This window comes from Phacochoerus africanus, chromosome 2, assembly GCF_016906955.1.
Source record: "Phacochoerus africanus isolate WHEZ1 chromosome 2, ROS_Pafr_v1, whole genome shotgun sequence".
In the NCBI taxonomy this organism is placed as follows: domain Eukaryota; kingdom Metazoa; phylum Chordata; class Mammalia; order Artiodactyla; family Suidae; genus Phacochoerus; species Phacochoerus africanus.
Genome location: NC_062545.1, coordinates 224,764,027 through 224,782,912, shown reverse-complemented (window position 1 = coordinate 224,782,912; position 18,886 = coordinate 224,764,027).

The window sequence follows — 18,886 nt, the reverse complement described above, 5'->3', positions numbered from 1 at the left end:
GCTCCACGGGAACTGATAACCATCTGTTTCTTGCTATGGGTGCCAGTTATGTGGGTGAGGCTCATTTTGAGAAAATTCATAGAGTTGCACTTTGTGCAGTTCTCTGTATTTTATATTTAAGTACCTCAATGTATTTCTAAGCACCCTACCCTTAAATTTTTGGTCTGTTTATACAGATACAGATGAAAACAGAGATGATTAAAATCCATAGTTTTATCCAATAGCTTTACTTATTTTTTTAAGGCACTAAACCTTTTCCAAAGCTGCTAATTAAGAGTTGTTGTGTGGCGATTTTCTTTTATATTATTATTGGCCACATTTATAGCTGTGAATTTCTTTTTCATAAACATGAATCCATGAAACATTGCCCCAACCTTTAAGATTATGCCTGGAGTATTGGAGTTTGGGGTTTTATAATCCAAGCTTGATTCTTTGCATCCCTCATAGAATTGCTTAAAATAAGTCCTTAATTATACTTGATCAAGCTGAATTGTATGTAACTAAACTCGTATAAGATGATTCAGAGGCACTGATTTCAAGTTGGCTTAAAAAAATAAGTGAGAATTTTGGAAAACAGTCTGGCATTTCCTCAAAAAGTTAAACACAGAGTTACCATTTGACCCAGTAATTCCACTTCTAGGAATATACCCAAAAGAAATGAAAACATATGTCCACACAAAAGCTTGTACACACATAGTTTTAGTCACAAAAGCCCAAAAGGTAGAAGGAACCCAAGCGTATATGAATGAATAAACAAAATGTGGGATATCCATGCAAAGGCATATTTTCAGCAATAAAAAGAGATGAAGTACATGCTACAACATGAATGAACCTTGTAAACGTCACGCCAAGTAAAAGAAGCCAGTCACAAAAGACCATATATTATGTGATTCCATGTATTTGAAATCTCCAGAGCAGACAGGACCATAGAGACAGAAAGTAGATTAATGGCTGCTTAGGAATGAGGGGGGTGGGAATCAAAAGACTGAATGGAGGGAGAATTATAGCTAAAGGATTGGGTTGCTCTTAGAGGTGGTAAAGTCTTCTAAAATCTATTATGGTGATGATTGCACAAATTTTGAATATATTAAAAACCACTGAGTGGTACACGGTGGGCGAACTGTGTCTCAGTAAAGATATAAGTGAATCTGTCTTTCTCTCTCAATAAAGCCCTTACTCAACATAATTTAGAATAATGAAAATACAGAAGAACACGTGGAAAATTTGACCAGGCCTTTCCTTAATGTAGGTGAAAGTTCAAGGAAACAATGACTGTAGTGTGTTGTGCGGTGGAACCCAGGTGCCAGCTTTCCTCAATATCGAAGCCAGATTCCAAGGAGCAATTTCCACCAACCCTTCCTTTCCCCATACCTTATTTTCCACTCTCCATGCTCAAAATCTTTACCATCCAGGAGTTCAGGCTCTTTCACTCAGGTTACGCTGGACATCTTTAGACAACCCCTAGTGAAGAACTATTCTTTCTCAAAAACTCCCAATCTGTCAGCTAATTATGGGAGGTTATTCCGCCTCCCCCCTCTTAGAGTGGGAACTGCTGCAAAAAACTCCTCAAAACACATTCCCTGGCAACCTGCCTCCAGTGTTTTTTATTTTATGAAGAGAAGAGCTTCTCTGAGTAAGGCATGATGGAACCTAGACATCCTCATTGAATATGGTGACTCTGGAGCAGCTTCTCAAAGTTTGGTCCAGAACCACTTGGGCAGCAGGTCGAAATGCAGGTTCAACGTTTTCATTCAGCAGTTTTCCTCCACACCCACAGAATCTGACACTGTGGGTAGGAGGCCTAGGAACCAGAATTTTAACATAGTCCCCCCCCCCCCTAAAAAAATTAGTGGATGGTAGTAGTCAGACTTGAGAATCTTTATCTGGGGACTTTTATATGGTAAGTGAAAAGAAGTAGCAAACTAGTTGGAAGGGGAAGGCAGAGGTTTGGTTTGAAGACAAACTTAGATTAAGTATGTTGGAGGGAGAGGCTTTGCTGGTCCCTTGCCAGGTACTGCTTAGCAGGTGATTTTTATGCAGGCAGGACTTAGACCACTGGGTTCTAATGGAAAGGGTATCCTCTTAGGAGTCTGGGTTCTAGTTCCTCCTCCACTCTGTGATCCTGAGTCAGCTCCAAGCTTCTCTAGCCTAGGTGTTTTCATCCATCAAGTGCAAAGTTATGATGCTTCATCTACCTGTAGCTGGACCATGTGATCAGCTGGAATCTCTGGGGCCTGTGATTTTGAAATCCAACCACTTTCATGCAATGATTTTTCAGGTGACCAGCAAGAGAGCAAAGAATAAGAAAAGCAGGTGAATTGGGTTGCAGAATGGTTAAATTTGCAGACCCCAAAATACCCTGGAAAAACCAGAAATTTCTTTTTTCTGATTTTAGATATTTATTTTTTTCTATTATACTTGATTTACATTGTTCTCTCAATTTCTGCTACAGCAAAAGTTTCTTTATTCTAAACTTTAAGGCCTCATGTTCCATGGTTTCATGTTTTTCCTTGAGGTACAATTCTGTATAAGGATTGTGTCCAGGAAATGGAGTGGCAACTTCCATTATAATGATTCACTTTGTAGTGAAAAAGCAGTGGAATTTTTTTTAATTAAGAGAGACAGTGAATGGAAGAAAGAAAGCAACCTTGTGCAGAGCTAGGAAAACCAGGCACTTCATTTTTCTGAAGTAATGGTGCAGACAGGTTGTTAAGGATTCGTGACACCAGTGGCCCCAAGACAGACATATTTTTCAAAGAGAAGGGCTGCAGCCATACTTTCATCTTTGTTGAAGTTAAATACTGAAAAGTTCTTATAATGCAAATCTCACAAAATACCATTCGAGTCAACTGCTCTAAAAATTAGTTAGGATCATAACTTTCTAGTGGAGATAAGCTTTACATATATATGTAATAAAGTGTGTGTGCCTGATGTGTGTGTGTGTGTGAAATCTTGTGATATCAGAGCTTCCTGCAGGTTTAAGTTTCTGTAGAAGTCAAAGCTGGAATTCACCTTTGAGAAGAGACCATTCCTTTGTTCTGAAGTATCTTTTGAACTGGCCTTTTAGTTAGCAAATATTAGTTAGCAAAGCCTAGACCATTTAGGAACTAAGATGTTTAGGAAAAAGCTGTAGGATGACAAGAGAGGCTGCCTGCCTGCCTACCTGCCTGCCTAGTGTGAGCAGAGTTGCATATCCTCCACTAAGGGGCTCTTGGCCTGGGGTACTTGTCAGATTCACCAGGGGAGCTTGGCGTTAATAGATGCAAACTATTGGAATGGATAAGCAATGAGATCCTGCTGTATAGCACTGGGAACTATATCTAGTCACTTATGATGGCTCATGATGGAGGATAACGTGAGAAAAAGAATATATATATGTACGTGTGACTGGGTCACCTTGCTGTACAGTAGAAAATTGACAGAACACTGTAAACCAGCTATAATAGAAAAAATAAAAATCATTTCAAATAAAGTTTAAAAAAATATATCTAATCTCTCCCTCATTTATTCCACTCATCCCACACCTCTCTTCTCTCTGCCAATCATCAGTCTGTTCTCTGTGTAGGTGAGGACCTTAAGAGGTACAGACTTTCAGTTGTAAAATACATAAGTCACAGGCAGTAATGTACAGCATAGTGAGTATAGTCAATAATATTGTGATAACTTTGTATGGTGACAGATCGTGGGGGTCATTTTGTAATGTATCAAATACCAGATCACTATATCATATACTTGAAACTAATATAATATTGCAAGCCTATTATACTCCAATGAAAACAAAAGATTAATTTAAAAATATGTATTATATATTTTCTATATATAATATACACAGTTTCTAAGCTTCTAGTTGCAGAAATACAAATGATTTGTGAAGAATGTGTTGGGGTGAGGCCAATGCAGATTATATTTAGTAAAAGCTCCCCAGGAGTTTCCACTGTGGCACACAGGATTGGGAGCATCTCTGCAACTCCAGAACGCAAGTTCAATCCCCTGCCTGGTACAGTGGGTTAAAGGATCTGGTGTTGCTGTAGGTCACAGCTGAAGCTCAGATCTGATCCCCAGCTCAGGAACTCCATATGCCGCAGGGTGGCTGAAAATGAAAAAGAAAGAAAGAAGGAGAGCTCCCCAGAGGTTGGAGATGCCCTCAAAAGCTATGTCTCAAAGACTTACATACCTTTCCATCTCTGTGTGTTGTATGTGTGCCTGTGTGTCCTTCTTTCCAGCAACTGTCCACAGAAGACAAAACTCCCAAAGACAGTGAAAGGATGGGCATTCCTGCCCATCAAAGTAGAGGAGAGACAATGAGATGGGTGTGGCCTGGGCTTGGCGCAGCCCATGTAGGTTGAGTTGTAGATGTCTTCATACACTGGGTTATTCATGACTGACAATGTTTAGGAAATGCACAAATTCATTGGATTTAAAAGGTTTTAGGCCATTTAGTCACCCAGGGAGAAAGAGGTGGGGTCTCCCCTGTAAGGACAAGGCACAACTCCTGTCAGCCATCCTGCGGGAGGTTGTACCAGGGACAGGAACTGAGAACTGAGGAGTATGGAGCTTAAGATGCAGGAAGAAGAGCGACCTCATGCTTTCTATGAGCCCCCCGGTAACACCAGCTACTGATCTTGACAGTCTGCTAGGACCAGACTTTGCATACATTATTTCTAATACTCAGGTATCTCCTTGACAGAAATGGGCCAGAAAGGAAGAGAAAGAAATGAAAGGAAAATTACCTCAATTTTGTGTCTCTTGTGTGCGTCATCTCCCTTCGTCTCTCAATAATCCATAAGGATAACAGCAACAACAAAGTTGCTCCCCATGAAATGTTATAATACTAAATGACTCTCCAAGCTCTTTTAAGAAATGGGGTGCTTTTGAGAGCAGATGTGAGTTCTGTGCATTTGGAAGCCTTTCCCATGCTCACTTGCATACCTTGTTCTGATTTAATAAACTGCCATCTTGATATATCAGACTTTTGTGCCAGGCTCATTTTTACTTTGGGGCTTTTATATGTGCTGTTCCCTCAGCCAAAAACAATACTGTTCCATGCCTACCTCCTTGGTGCCCAACTTACACACATTTTCCCCAAGCACTCCTATTCATCCCTAGGTTCCAGATCAGAGCCCCTTTGCTCCAGGAAGTTATTCTTAATATCCCCACGAATCCTCCAGGGGCCAAGTAAGGTGAGCCTGCTTTGAGCTTAATTTCACTCTCTACTTCCCATCAAAGTCTTCATCACACCACATTGTGACTGTTCCTGATTTCTTGTCTAGACTCCTGCCTAGATTCTGCATGTGGAAGACACTCCATAAGTGGTAGCTCATATTTTTGTGGCTGGTCAAGACAGGATCATTTTGGAAACATGGGAGGACTTTCTGTTCAGCCTTGGCAGTGACTACTAATGAGAGTGTAGAATTCGTTCTACCAAATGAAGAGTCAGCCATGTGTGCCTTCCTTGCCAGTTCTCAAGACTAAGTCCACATAAACCATCTCCTAAGTGGTAGGTTTTGTTATGAAGGAGCTGGCTGTGTATTTGTTCATATTCTTTCCACCAAAGCTCAACAGCCCAATTGCAAACCAGTTTGATTAGAAAGGAGTATATTTTGGCCATTAGACATGAAAAAAAGAGAGATGCAAAATGCCAGGACCATCTTTCTACCTCTTGTGATTCTGCAAGGCTTATGTCCATGATGGCAGACACGGCTACAGGAATTCTAGCATCTCATCTTTACAGATGGCATCCAAGAAAAGAAGAATCCTCCCATCTTTCAAGTGATATGAGTCATTAGAAAGATCATAATTAGGGCAGCCTGGCTTATCTGCCCATCCTTTGACTAGTCCCAAGGCCAATAGAATTGAATACCATGACTGGCCATTTGGGTCACCTTCCTACTTTGTGTTTAGGAAGTAGGCTCAGTACTAGATATGGAGAGAGAAGAATGTGCTGCACAAACAAAATAGCTTCCATCCTGCCATACCAAATGACATCCCATCCCATCTGGCTGTCATTTTGGTTTGCCATCCATCCTTCCTGCAGCAAAACCTTCACATCACCACTTGAGGAGACATTACCCTGGTCACAGGATATCCCAGGGGCCCCTATACCCATGCTGACCACCAAGAATAAACAGTATACTGTATTCACTGGAACTTTCCATGGCACTCTGGACTCTCATGTGGAGAATGGTGGGTCCCTGATGTAAGGAAAAGAAGATACTTGATACTATATCCATTCATCACTCAATACTAGAATAATGCTGTGAGTCAAATGGCCACAGTTTCAGCATGGAGCTCCACTTGTAAGCACCAGCCTACAGACCAAGCAGAGAACGTTCTAGTAAGTATCAACTTGTATGTGTACCTTTAGGAACACTACCTTTTAGACTCATAGAGGGTTACATCTTAAGGACACTTTAGACGTTCTCTAAGGCCATGATTCCACACCTGTAGCTCAAGAACCATTTGGACTCCTTGCCTTATCTGAAGACTGAATAAAGAATGTCTCATATGGATGTATTTCCAATGTACACAGGTTATGTTCCTAATTAATAAAATTAAGTCGTTAAAAGCTTATGACTTCGGGATCTAGGGTTAACAGATACTAAAAACAGCTTCTGTCATTTAATTGGGAAATATTTGAACTTTTAAAAAAAGCTCAGACAATTCAACTTCTTAGTATAAACCCAAGAGAAACGAGTGCTTATTGTCCAGCAAAAGATGCACACATGAATGTCCATAGCAGATTTTTCATAAGAGCCCCAAACTGGAAACAACTAAAATGGCCATTAACAGGAGAATGGAAAAAGATCTTATATTCATATAATGGAACACTACATGGCAATGAAAAAGCTCCTGCTACTCTCAACAGCATGGGTGAATCTCAAAGACATAATGTTGAGTGAAAGAAGACAGCCACAAAAAATATAACATGTTGAGTCCTCCATATGAAGTTGAAGGATAGGCAGCCCTAGTGTACACTGATGGAGGTCAGAAGGTTATCGTTGTCAGAGAGTGAGGGCAGTGTATGGGGGGGAGAGGAAGCAGGGGAAGATACTTAATAAAGGAAACTTCAGAGACACTGGAATGTTCTACATCTTGATATAAATGATAGAGTCTAAGCTATATCACACTTAAGATTTGTGTGCATCTCTATATTCAGTTATAGCAACCACAACAACAAAAAAAAAGTCATGACACATGAAAAAATAGGGAACTTACTGATTTTAACACTAAACATTAAATTTTAATTAAAATTAAAAAAAAACAAAAACCAATTTGGTCTTCCAGGAAGGCTTGACCAAGATCAATGTCTCAATGGAAGAACCTAGATCATCCCTCAGGTTTCCCGATCCACAGCTCAAAGCTGTATCTATAATACTACACTGAGGTTCTGAATCAACACATGGGGGACACAAGTTCTGTTCCAACCTGGGTGGCATAGTGACTCTGGGTTCATATAGTCATCCTCAAACCTGGACACATTACAGAATAATGACCCTTGGGACATCCCTGATGATCCAGAGGCAGTGTGGTTTGGTGAAGGAGCTCTGGATGGCCAATCTAGACATCTTGGTCATACTGGCCTTCTTACTGTACCAGGGCCTTTGCACCTGCTGTTCTCTCAATCTAGGATGCACTTCTCCCAGATAAGTCTTGGCCTCTTACTTCATTCACTTTTAGAGAAGCCATCCCTGACTTCCTTATCAAATGTGGGCACTTCTCCTCCACCTTCATTCCCTATCCTCATATTCTGGATTTCTTCCTGGTACTTACTACCACCTGACATTACAGTGTTTATCTTCTCCAGGGCAATCTGATAAATGTAAGCTCCACAAGGACAGGGACTTTGTGCAAAGTAAGCCTATATTCTCATCTCCTAGGACAGTGCCTCGGTAAATAGGAATCAATAAACTTGTATTGATTTATTTAAGCATTTATTGAATAAATGAATGGTCTTTGCTTTTTCTCTCACATAGTGTGTGATCTTAGCCAAGTCACATCACCTCCATGGGCTTCATTCTTTTCCATTAACGGGGGGTAGGATGGGGGCATGGAGGGGGAGGGGTTTAGTCTAGACTATGTGTAGAATTCTTTCCAGTTCTGACGTATAATTCACAATGCCAGCATGTGGACTTGTTCTCTTCTTTAGGTGCCTTAGTCTCCTTGAAGAGGTATATCCTGATTATAAATCATCTCAATGGGAAAGTACAAAAAAAGGTGTGTGTGCACATGCACACGTGTGTGTGCATGTGTGTGTGTGTAAATGAAGCTGAAAGACAACCAGGGCCCCATGGCTCTGGTGTCAGGCTACTTGCTACCCCCATATCAGTGTCCCACTCACAGTGGTTATGGTAGTGTCAGCCTCAGAACTCAGCCCTGGAGAGCAGGTGCTGTGTGCCTCTTCAACTCAGAGGCTCTGCAACTTAGAATGTGACTGAAGATGAGCTGGGCTATGACAGACATTTGAGGGGACTGATGCAACTAACAACAAAGGCCTCTTTGCTGGGATTAGGTGGGTGGGTGCAGATCTAAGGTGGGGAGTGGGGTGGGGGTGAGGAGCGAAGAGCAGTGATGCATGGTTTCAGTGTCTTGGGAAATGGTGGATGGAGGCAGCCCAGGCAAAACCTCTGAGGACCCTGGAGGCCACTGACCATAGGCCTTGTAAATAGAGACCTCAATGGCAACATGATGTGGATGAGAAGACACTGTACCTTACTCAGAGGTAAATCTGAGACATTTACAGGGAGAGGGGGCTATGGAGCCACCTGGCAGGATATCAAGGGTCAGGGATAGCCAGAAGACAGATACTGGACACTCATATGTCTCATTGTTTATGTTAATCGTTCGGCGGTCGCCAACCATGCTGGGTAGTAAATTTTCACTCTTAAACACATGGAGAACTTTAGGTTCAGGGATATAGAGTGAACTTCCTTAAAGTTAAACTGCAAAGTCAAAGCAAAAAACCTAGGCCTCTTACTTCTTAATTCAGCTTTTTTCCCAGTATACCCAGCAGTATTTTGTGTATAACACTGCTCATCATTCAAAAAACATGGAAGAGGGCTGTCAAAGAGCTGAATTAAAGATGACATCTTTGGAATTCCCATTGTGGCTCAGCAGTAACCCGACTAGTATCCATGATCATGTGGGTTCAATCCCTGGTCTCGCTCAGAGGGTTAAGGACCTGGTGTTGCTATGAGCCATGGTGTAGGTCACAGATGTGGCTTGGATTCTGAGTTGCTATTGCTTTGGTATAGGCCAGCAGCTGCAGCTCCGATTCTACCCCTAGCCTAGGAACTTCAGTATGCTGCAAGTGTGGCCCTAAAAAATAGCAAAAAAAAAACCCAAAAAGATGGTATCTTCAATTCAGTCTGTCTGTCAGTCCCCATTTCCAGGGGCTATTCTTTGCTTTACCATAACCATGTATTCCCAGGCAGGGCTGCCATGTTCTTGCCTGACTCTGAACCCATTTGGAGATTGGGTCAGGGGTAGACACCTGACCTGAGGGCACCCCAACCCCTACCTCCCTCCAGCATCTCCCCTCCAGGCCTCAATTGGTTGATCCATCAATATAACGACCTCATTACTATGACTGGAAGTCAAACAAATTCATATATGTCCAAATAAAAGAGTGGGTTAGCCCTCTAATATTTCCTAAAAAGATGTTTGACCAAATTCAGCATCTCTTTTCCTAAGGGAAGGAAGCTAGTCACAAATAACCACCTAGTATATGATTCCATTTATATAAAATGTCCAGAAGAGGCAATTTTATAGAGAAAGAACACAGACTAGTAGTTGCTTAGGGTGGTGGGAGGACATGGGATAAAGTCAAAGAATATGGGGTTTCTTTCTGAGGTGATGAAAATGTTCTAACATTTTTTTAAATGTTCTAAAATTAACTGGTGATGATATTATTATATATATATATATATATATATATGAATACACTACAAATCAATGAATGGCACATTTTATTTTATTTTATTTGTTGCTTTTTAGGGCTGCACCTGCAGCATATGGAGGTTCTCAGGCTAGGGGTTGAATCGGAGCTGCAGCTGCCCGCCTATGCCACAACCACAGCAACAACAGATCCAAGCCTCGTCTGTGACCTACACCACAGCTCCTGGCAACGCCAGGCCCTTAACCCACTGAGCAAGACCAGGGATCTTTAAAGGGGTGAATTGTACCATATATAAACTATGTCTCAATAAAGTTGTTTAAATATCCATTCCCAAATTTTTAATCTCTTAATTTTTAAAATGGCATAATTTCTTAACATTATATCTATCTTAAATCCTTATCAAGAACACAGAAAACAGTTTCATTAAATTTAGGAAAAAGTTAAGACTGTCTGTGTTCTCCACTTGTAATGTTCTAGGCTTTCTATCTAAGCAATGCCAAATATTTGAAAAAAGAATAATTATGATTTCAAAGATATGACTTAAACCTGGACAAAGAAGGACACTCTAAATATCTGGAACTTGAAAGAATAAAAGAATCCATCACTTTGAAACTTTTTTCTTTTTTTTTGGTCTTTTTAGGGCTGCACCTGCGGCATAAGGAGGTTTCCAGGCTAGGAGTGGAATCGGAACTATAGCCGCTGGCCTATGCCACAGCCACAGAAATGCCAGAGCCGAACCGAGTCTGTGACCTACACCACAGCTCAAAGCAACAATGGATCCTTAACCCACCGAATAGGGCCATGGGATTGAACCCACATCGTCATGGATACTGGCCAGATTCATTTCTGTTGAGCCACTAAAGGAACTCCTCAAAAATCTTTTAAGTTAAAATTTTAAACTGTTTAAATAGGCTCGCATCAGTTTCAAGGCTGGATAGAAAAAAGACATTTTCGTAAACTAAAATCAGACAAGTGAAAATCCAATCAAGTGATCATTTGGGGTGAGACCATTGGATTTTGTAAGCAGGCAGAAACTTAAGTATTTGGATAAACCGCCACATTTCTTTCTTTTCTTTTTTCTTTTTTACTTTTTACAACTGCACCCACAGCATATGAAAGTTCCCAGAGTAAAATAAGGGTAAAATCAGATCTGCAGCTGCCAGCCCACACCATAGCCACAGCAACACCGGATGTGAGCCGTGTCTGAGACCTACACCTCAGCTTGTGGCCATGCTGGATCCTTAACCCACTGAGCGAGGCCAGGGATTGAACCTGAATCTTCATGGATACAAGTTGGGTTCCCAACTTGCTAAGCCACAACAGGAACTCACAGATTTCTTTTTTAAAGATTTTAAAGATCTACATCTGTAGCTCCAGGCCTCATACCCAGCCTTCATTTCCAGTCTTAAGTCATCCCAGTTAACTGAGAATGGTACCGTGTCTCATCTAATTTAAGATACCGTTATTTTAAGTATCACTGAGAAAGCCTAACTGTTTCGAATCAAGGTGTCATTGATTGTAAGACACACCCTAAGTTCAGAGATGTTAAAATGTGGGGCAGGGCAGGGCTGGGGAGGAGGGTAGTACATCTTAGAATAAGATGAAGTTTCCTCAGTCAGTGAGTATCTTTTAACCCTGGGAAGATTTAGAATTAAATATTCTGAGTTCTCTAGAATTCTTCTAGTATTCCTTAGTAAGTACCAGCTTTTAATTCTGGAAAGATTTAAAATTAAGCATTAAAAATTTTAAGGACATCAGGAGTTCCTGCTATAGCACAGTGGGTTAAGGATCTGGTGATGTCTCTGAGGTGGAATGGATTCAATGACTGGCCTGGTACAGTGGGTTAGAAGGATCCTGTGTTGCCCGTGGCTGTGGCATAGGTTGCAGCTGCAGGTCATATTGGACCCCTGGCCCAGGAACTTCCATATGTCATGGGTGCAGCCCCCAAAATTAAGAGGATAAAAATCATGGTATTAATACTTTGAAAAAGTATACTTAGAGAGACTATACATATTTGATATCCTACATGTTTATAACATTGAAAAGAATTTGGTTATTAGAGTGATAGTCTTCTAACTCCCATTTAAAATATTCAATTGAATAACTAAGTTAGATTTATGATATTATGTTGAAATCCTACCAAGTTAATGCCCAGTGGTAGAACACCCAAGAGAACTTTAGGTTTCCCTTAGTTTATAAGGTTAATTTATTGCACAGATAAGAGTTTTTCAGTTCTTCAGGAAGACTGGCTTATTTGGTCAAGCAATGCTTAAAAAGAAAATCAAATATGTTAAATTGATAAATGATGTTTGAAATACTGAAATAGTTTAATTAAATGAGTTTTCAAACAAACCAAACAATATTTAAATATTTCTTTAAAAGTGATTATTAACAACTGCAAGATTATAAATAGAATTAAATTTTGTAGAATTAGAGCTATAATATATTGAGAACCACTTGTCTAAACCAAAAGTAAACTTCTAAAGAATCTTTCCTACCAATAAAGCCCACAGTCAGTGTTACCAGAAAGTTTGTGTTGACAGTCCAGAGGGGCACATGACCCTAACTGGCCAATCAGATCTTGCCTAGAATTTTTCACAAAGGAGCTGGGGACAAATAGTCTCTGGTGTGAGAGTCTGGAGTCCAAGGTCTTGTGAGCTGCCAAGAGTCTTATGTTGGACTTTGTGGAGGAACCCCGCCATCAAGGAGACTGGAGCTGATGGGCAGAGAGAAAGAGTGCAAAGAGCCAGAGTGAGAATGAGAAGGGATGGGATGGGGGATGGATAGAGGAAAAAGGAGAAAGAAATAGAGAATGGTCCTGTTGGTGTTCAAGTCCTGGTTCCTGCTATTCCTCACACTTCATACTTCCTACATTCAGTCTCCAACTCTTCCTTCAGTTACATGAGTTACCTCGGTTTCTTTCCAAATAAATCCCCTTTTCTGACTACACTGATTTGGATTTTTGCCTCTGGCAATGCAAACATTTCAATAGTCCGAGAAACCTTGACAAATGCAGGTAAAAGCTGTATAACAGGAAAACCTCAGCTCACAGAGGAAGAGTTATGTCACAGTCAATACCACCAAGTTGTTAAGAATAAACATCCTTGGGAAATTCCGCAATAAGAAAGCTTGTGTTTAAGCTGTTTGTCGTGTATGGGATATTTAATTTCCATAATACACAAAATGTACCTCATAAAAGTAAATATAAGAGCTAAAACTATCAAATCCCTAGAAGGAAACATAAGAGTAAACCTTCCTGACGTTCAGTTAAGCAAAAGCTTTCTCAGATATGACAATGAAAGTAGAAGCAACAAAAGAACAGAGAGATGAATTGGACTTCATCAAAGTTAAAAACTTTTATGCTTCAAAAGACACAATGAAGAAAATGGAAAAACAATCCACAGATTAGGAGAAAAATTTTCAAACAACACATCTGACTCATATGCTAAGCAACTCAATAATTAACTCTTACAACTCTGTAATAAAAAGACACCTAACTCAATTTTAAAATGGGCAACCATCAGAATAGACATTATTCCAAAGATTATAATGGCCAATAAGCACATGGAAAGATGCTCAAGATCATTAGTCATTAGGGAAAAAAATCATAATGAGATACCACTTCACACCTACCAGAATGGCTAGAATAAAAAAGACAGTAACAAGTGTTGGAGAGAATGTGAAAAAATTACATTAAGAGAAACAATCAAAGAAGCATATGAATGAATTATGTTACAGGTGCAACTCAGTATGGTATATAAAGAGGAACAGAAAACCACTTATTACCATTTAGATAGTCCCATCCTCTCCTCTTTTATGTTAATAGCTTGCTCTGGAAGAACCCCAGAGCTAATCAGTTGGCCAGCTAGCTTCTTCTCTTTTTTTTTTAAACAAAAAATTTTGAGTGGGTTATATCACCCATCCTATTGTTTGCTCCTTTCATATACGTGTCAAAATGTTTGATTATATTCTGCTCCAAATTCCACAACCACTGCTAACAAAGTGTACACACAGAATTAACTCTCTCAAAATACTTTCTTCCTTACAGTTTCATTCTTCCTGAATTTTAAATGCCTATTGAAAAGAATCATCCAGAGCATCTGTTTTCTGAAAACAACCTGAAGAGCAATCACCTTGCTTTTCCAAAGTAGCCATACCATGTTTGGCTTTTCCATTCCCAAAATAACAGAACGTTTTGAAGAGAGTTACATGGCAGGGACCCAAGAGTTGGAATGCAAAGCCTTCTTGTCTCTTGTAGAAGGCTCTTGAGTCCTTAAGTAGTTACATTCCAACATCACAAGGAAGCTGAAGAGGGCAAATGCAGTGAGGAGAGTGTTAGAGGCAGGCCTGGCATTCCTCTCCAGGGAGATACCAAGTTTGGTCACGCCCTAGAGAAGTTAGGGTGCCCTGCACGAGGTGTTACCACCGCTAGAGTCCATGAGGCTACCTGGAGGCTAATGGTGTCTTCCCCAAGTTCTAATCAGCTGCAAACACAATCTTCTCCAACACTCACCTGGATGCCACCCGGTTTTATTCCTCACCTTCTTCCTCCACAGAATTACTCAACAGCTCAACAGTGCTCCTTCACCTGGTGACAAAGAAGCAAACTGATTTCTTACATTCTCTTTCCCACCAGTCTCTCTCCCCTTTAAGAATGGAAAATGCATAGATCAAATGTCCCTATTTTCCTTAGTTTTTAACAGCACATAACTCAGTTAATTCCTCCCTGGGGAAACTTTTGTCTTACCTAGTTGTCATTCTTTTTTTTTTTTTTTTTTTGTCTTTTTGCCTTTCTTTCTCCTAGGACCGATTCCTGCAGCATATGGAGATTCCCAGGCTAGGGGTCCAATCGGAGCTGTAGCCACCGGCCTACGCCAGAGCCACAGCAACGCTGGATCCAAGCCGCATCTGCGACCTACATCACAGTTCACAGCAACGCTGGATCCTTAACCCACTGAGCAAGGCCAGGGATCGAACCCGCAGCTTCATGGCTCCTAGTCAGATTTATTAACCACCCCCACAATGGGAACTCCCTAATTGTCATTCTTATCCCAGTGTTCCTACACTTACTGCAGCTTAGATCCCAGTGTTCCTACACTTACTGCAGCTTAGATCCAATTAAGTTATTAAAATCTATTTCTCTGTTGGTCTCTCCCATTTGTGAATGAGAAATAAATAAAAGTAAGGATACTTCAAACAAATGGTGCTGGAGCAATAGGAAATCCTGGGTGTTGGATTGGTGAAGGTGGGGTGGGGAGTCAGATAAGCATTGACCGAAACCTCACACTTTATACAAAAATTAATCCAAAATGGATCACAGATTAAAATGTAACATAAGGAGTTCCCATTGTGGCTCAGCAAGTTAAGAATCCAACTAGTATCCATGAGGATGCGGGTTTGATCTCTGGCCTTGCTCAGTGGGTTAATGGATCCGGCATTGCCTTGAGCTGTGGTATAGATTGCATATGAAGCTCAGATCTGGCATTGCTGTGGCTGTGGTGTAGGCTGGCAGCTGCAGCTCCAATTTGACCCCTAGCCTGGGAACTTCCATATGCTGAGGGTACAGTCTTAAAAAGACCAAAAAACAAAAATAAAAACAAAACAAAAGCATTAAATTTTAAAAAAATTAAAATAAAATGTAATATTAAAGTTATAAATCTTTTAGGAAAAAAATAGGAGAAATTCTTTGGGATCTAGACCTAGGTAAAAAGTGATGAGGTAGGGTCTTTTTGTTTGTTTTTTTGTTTTTGCTTTTTCTTTTTAGGGCCACATCCACAGCATATGGAAGTTTCCAAGCTAGGGGTCGAATTGGAGCTAAAGCTGCTGGTCTTCACAACAGCCTCAGCAACATAGGATCCAAGCCTTGTCTGCAATCTACACCGCAGCTCACAGGAATGCCGGATTGTTGACCCACTGAGGAAGGCCAGGGATTGAATCCTCATTCTCATGGATACTAGTCAGGTTCATTTCTGCTATGCCACAATGGAAAGTCCAAAATTTACTAGTTTTGACACCAATCATGTAATATATAAAAGGCAAATTTGGCCTCATGAAAATTAAAAACTTTTGCAAAAGAGCTAGTAAGAGGATGAGGAAATAAGCTGCAAGCTGAGAAGAAAAATTTGCAACTGTATATGATAAAGGACTAGTATCTGGTCTATATATTAAAAAAACCTCTCAGTACTCAACAATGAAAAGACAAAAAATCCAATTAGAAAATGAGCAAAAGACATAGGTGACATTTCATGGAAGAGGATATAGTCATGACCAATAAACCCATGAGAAGGACAGATAAAATGACCATGATACAAGTTACCAGAAGCTGTTTGGCAACAGGGGAGAGGAACAATTGGACAGAAAGTATCAAGATACTTTAGGAAATTAAAGTCACATATCAAAGTGCCATCAGCAAGATGGCAGACTAAGAGGTCCCAGGCCTCATTCTCCCAGGAAAAAAAACATGATTTAACATTTTTTGTGGAGTTCCTGTTGTGGCTCAGCGGAAACAAATCCTCTAGGAACCGTGAGGTTGCAGGTTCGATCCCTGGCCTTGCTCAGTGGGTTAAGGATCTGACATTGTCATGAGCTGTGGTGTAGGTTGCAGACACAGCTCAGATACTACGTTGCTGTGGCTCTAGCATAGGCCAGCAGCTACAGCTCCAATTGGACCCCTGGCCTAGGAACCTCCATATGCCGAGGGTATGGCCCTAAAAAGACAGGAAAAAAAAAAAAGAAAGAAAAACCAGGAGTTCCCGTCGTGGCGCAGTGGTTAATGAATCCGACTAGAAACCATGAGGTTGCGGGTTTGGTCTCTGCCCTTGCTCAGTGGGTTAACGATCCGGCGTTGATGTGAGCTGTGGTGTAGGTTGCAGATGCGGCTGGGATCCCAGGTTGCTGTGGCTCTGGCGTAGGCCGGTGGCTCCAGCTCTGATTTGACCCCTAGCCTGGGAACCTCCATATGCTGCGGGAGAGGCCCAAGAAATAGCTAAAAAAAAAAAGAAAAACTAAAAACTAAACACTTTTTGTGTGTGAATGAAGTTCAGTTATAAACTTAAAATAGGTGTTTATGACTACAAGATATCTTAATGCAAGCCTCAGGATAACCTCAAAGAAAAATCCTGTAACAAATACACAAAGACAAAGAGAAAAGAACCAAAGAAAATCAATACAAAAACCAAACCAAAACAAAACATGTAACAAAGACAAAAAAATGATGATGAGACGGAAAAAACAGCAGCAAAAAAGAAAACAGCTATCCAGATAACAACCTATTAATAATTACTTTAAACACAAATGGATTATACCTCCCAATCAAAAGGCATAGAATGAATGAATTAAAAAAAAAAAAAGATCCAGTGATGTGCTATGTACAAGAGGCTCACTTTAGATTTAAGGACACACACTGGCTGAAAGTGAAGAGATTAAAAAAAAAATCTATGCAAATGGTAAACAAACCAAAAAAAGCAGAAGTGGCTGCATTGAGACAAAATAGTCTTTAAATAAAAAACTCCTAGGGACAAAGAAGCATTGTTATATAACAATAAAAAGGTCAATGCAACAGAAAGATAAAAGGATTATAAATATATACTCACCAAATATTAGAGCAGGTAAACATATAAAACAAATATCGAAAGACCTAAAGGGAGCAATCAACCACAATAAATACAATGATAACACATGCTGGCAAGGATGTGGAGAAGAAGGAACTCTTGCAGACTGTTGGAGGGAATGCAAATAGTTATAGCCATTATGGAAAACAGTGTAGAATTTCCTCAAAATTTTAGAGTAGAACTATCTTACGATTTAGCAATCCAACTTCTAGATATATATTTAAAGGAAATAAAATTAGAGTCTTGAAGAGGCATCTGCACTCCCATATTCATTGCAACATTATTCACGATAGCCAAGATCTGAAGACAACTGATAGTGACATCTCAGTGTCCACTGACAGATGAATTTATATATACATTATTTATATATACGTATATATCTGCAATGATATGTAAGTGTATATATATATACTTACAATGGGCATTTTAATACATAGTATGCACATTATATATAATAACTGCACACACACATATGCATACACACACATTATATACATATAAATATACAATGGAATATCATTCAGCCTTTAAAAAGAAGCATATCCTGCTATTTGAGACAACAGGCACAAACCTGGAGGACATTAACTGTGGATGAACCCGGAGGCTAAGTGAAATAAGTCAGACACAGAAAGGCAAATACTGCATGATCTCACTTACATGTGGAATCTAAACCAGTCAAGCTCAGAAGCAGAGAGTAGAATGGTGGTTTCCAGGGGCTGGTAGAGTGGGAAATGGGAACATGCTGGTCGAAAGGCACAACATTTCATTTAATCAAGATGATTAACTTCTAATATACAGCAATACAGCAAGAGTTAATAACAGTGCATTGTAACTTGTCTTTGTGTGTGTTTGTGTGTGTGTGTTTTCTAGGGCCACACTGGAGGTATATGGAAGTTCCTAGGCTAGGGGTCAAATCGGAGCTGCATCTGCGACCTATACCACAGCTCACAGCAACGCCAGATCCTTAACCCACTGAGCCAGGCCAGGGATTGAACCATATGAACACTAGTCGGGTTCATTATCACTGAGCCACAGCAGGAACTCCTACATTGCATATTTGGATGGTGCCTGGTCCTTCTCCCCCCACCACTCAAAGCCTACATGGAACACACAGGATCAGAAGCATAAAAATAGCAAGTGTGCAGGGCTGAATAAAATGCCCAAGTCTGGCCATGTGCTGAGCTTTTGTTAACGACTACTGATCTGTAAAACACCAATTAAACTAAAATTGAAAACACAGTTATTCATTCTGGATTTTGCATGTATACATTTTTTGTTTAAATAGATCAAAATAGTAGGAGAAAAAAAATCTTTACAGTTGTTCATTCCCATAAACATATCTGCTCTAGTTCCCAACCAGAAGGCTTTTCTTTTATCACTT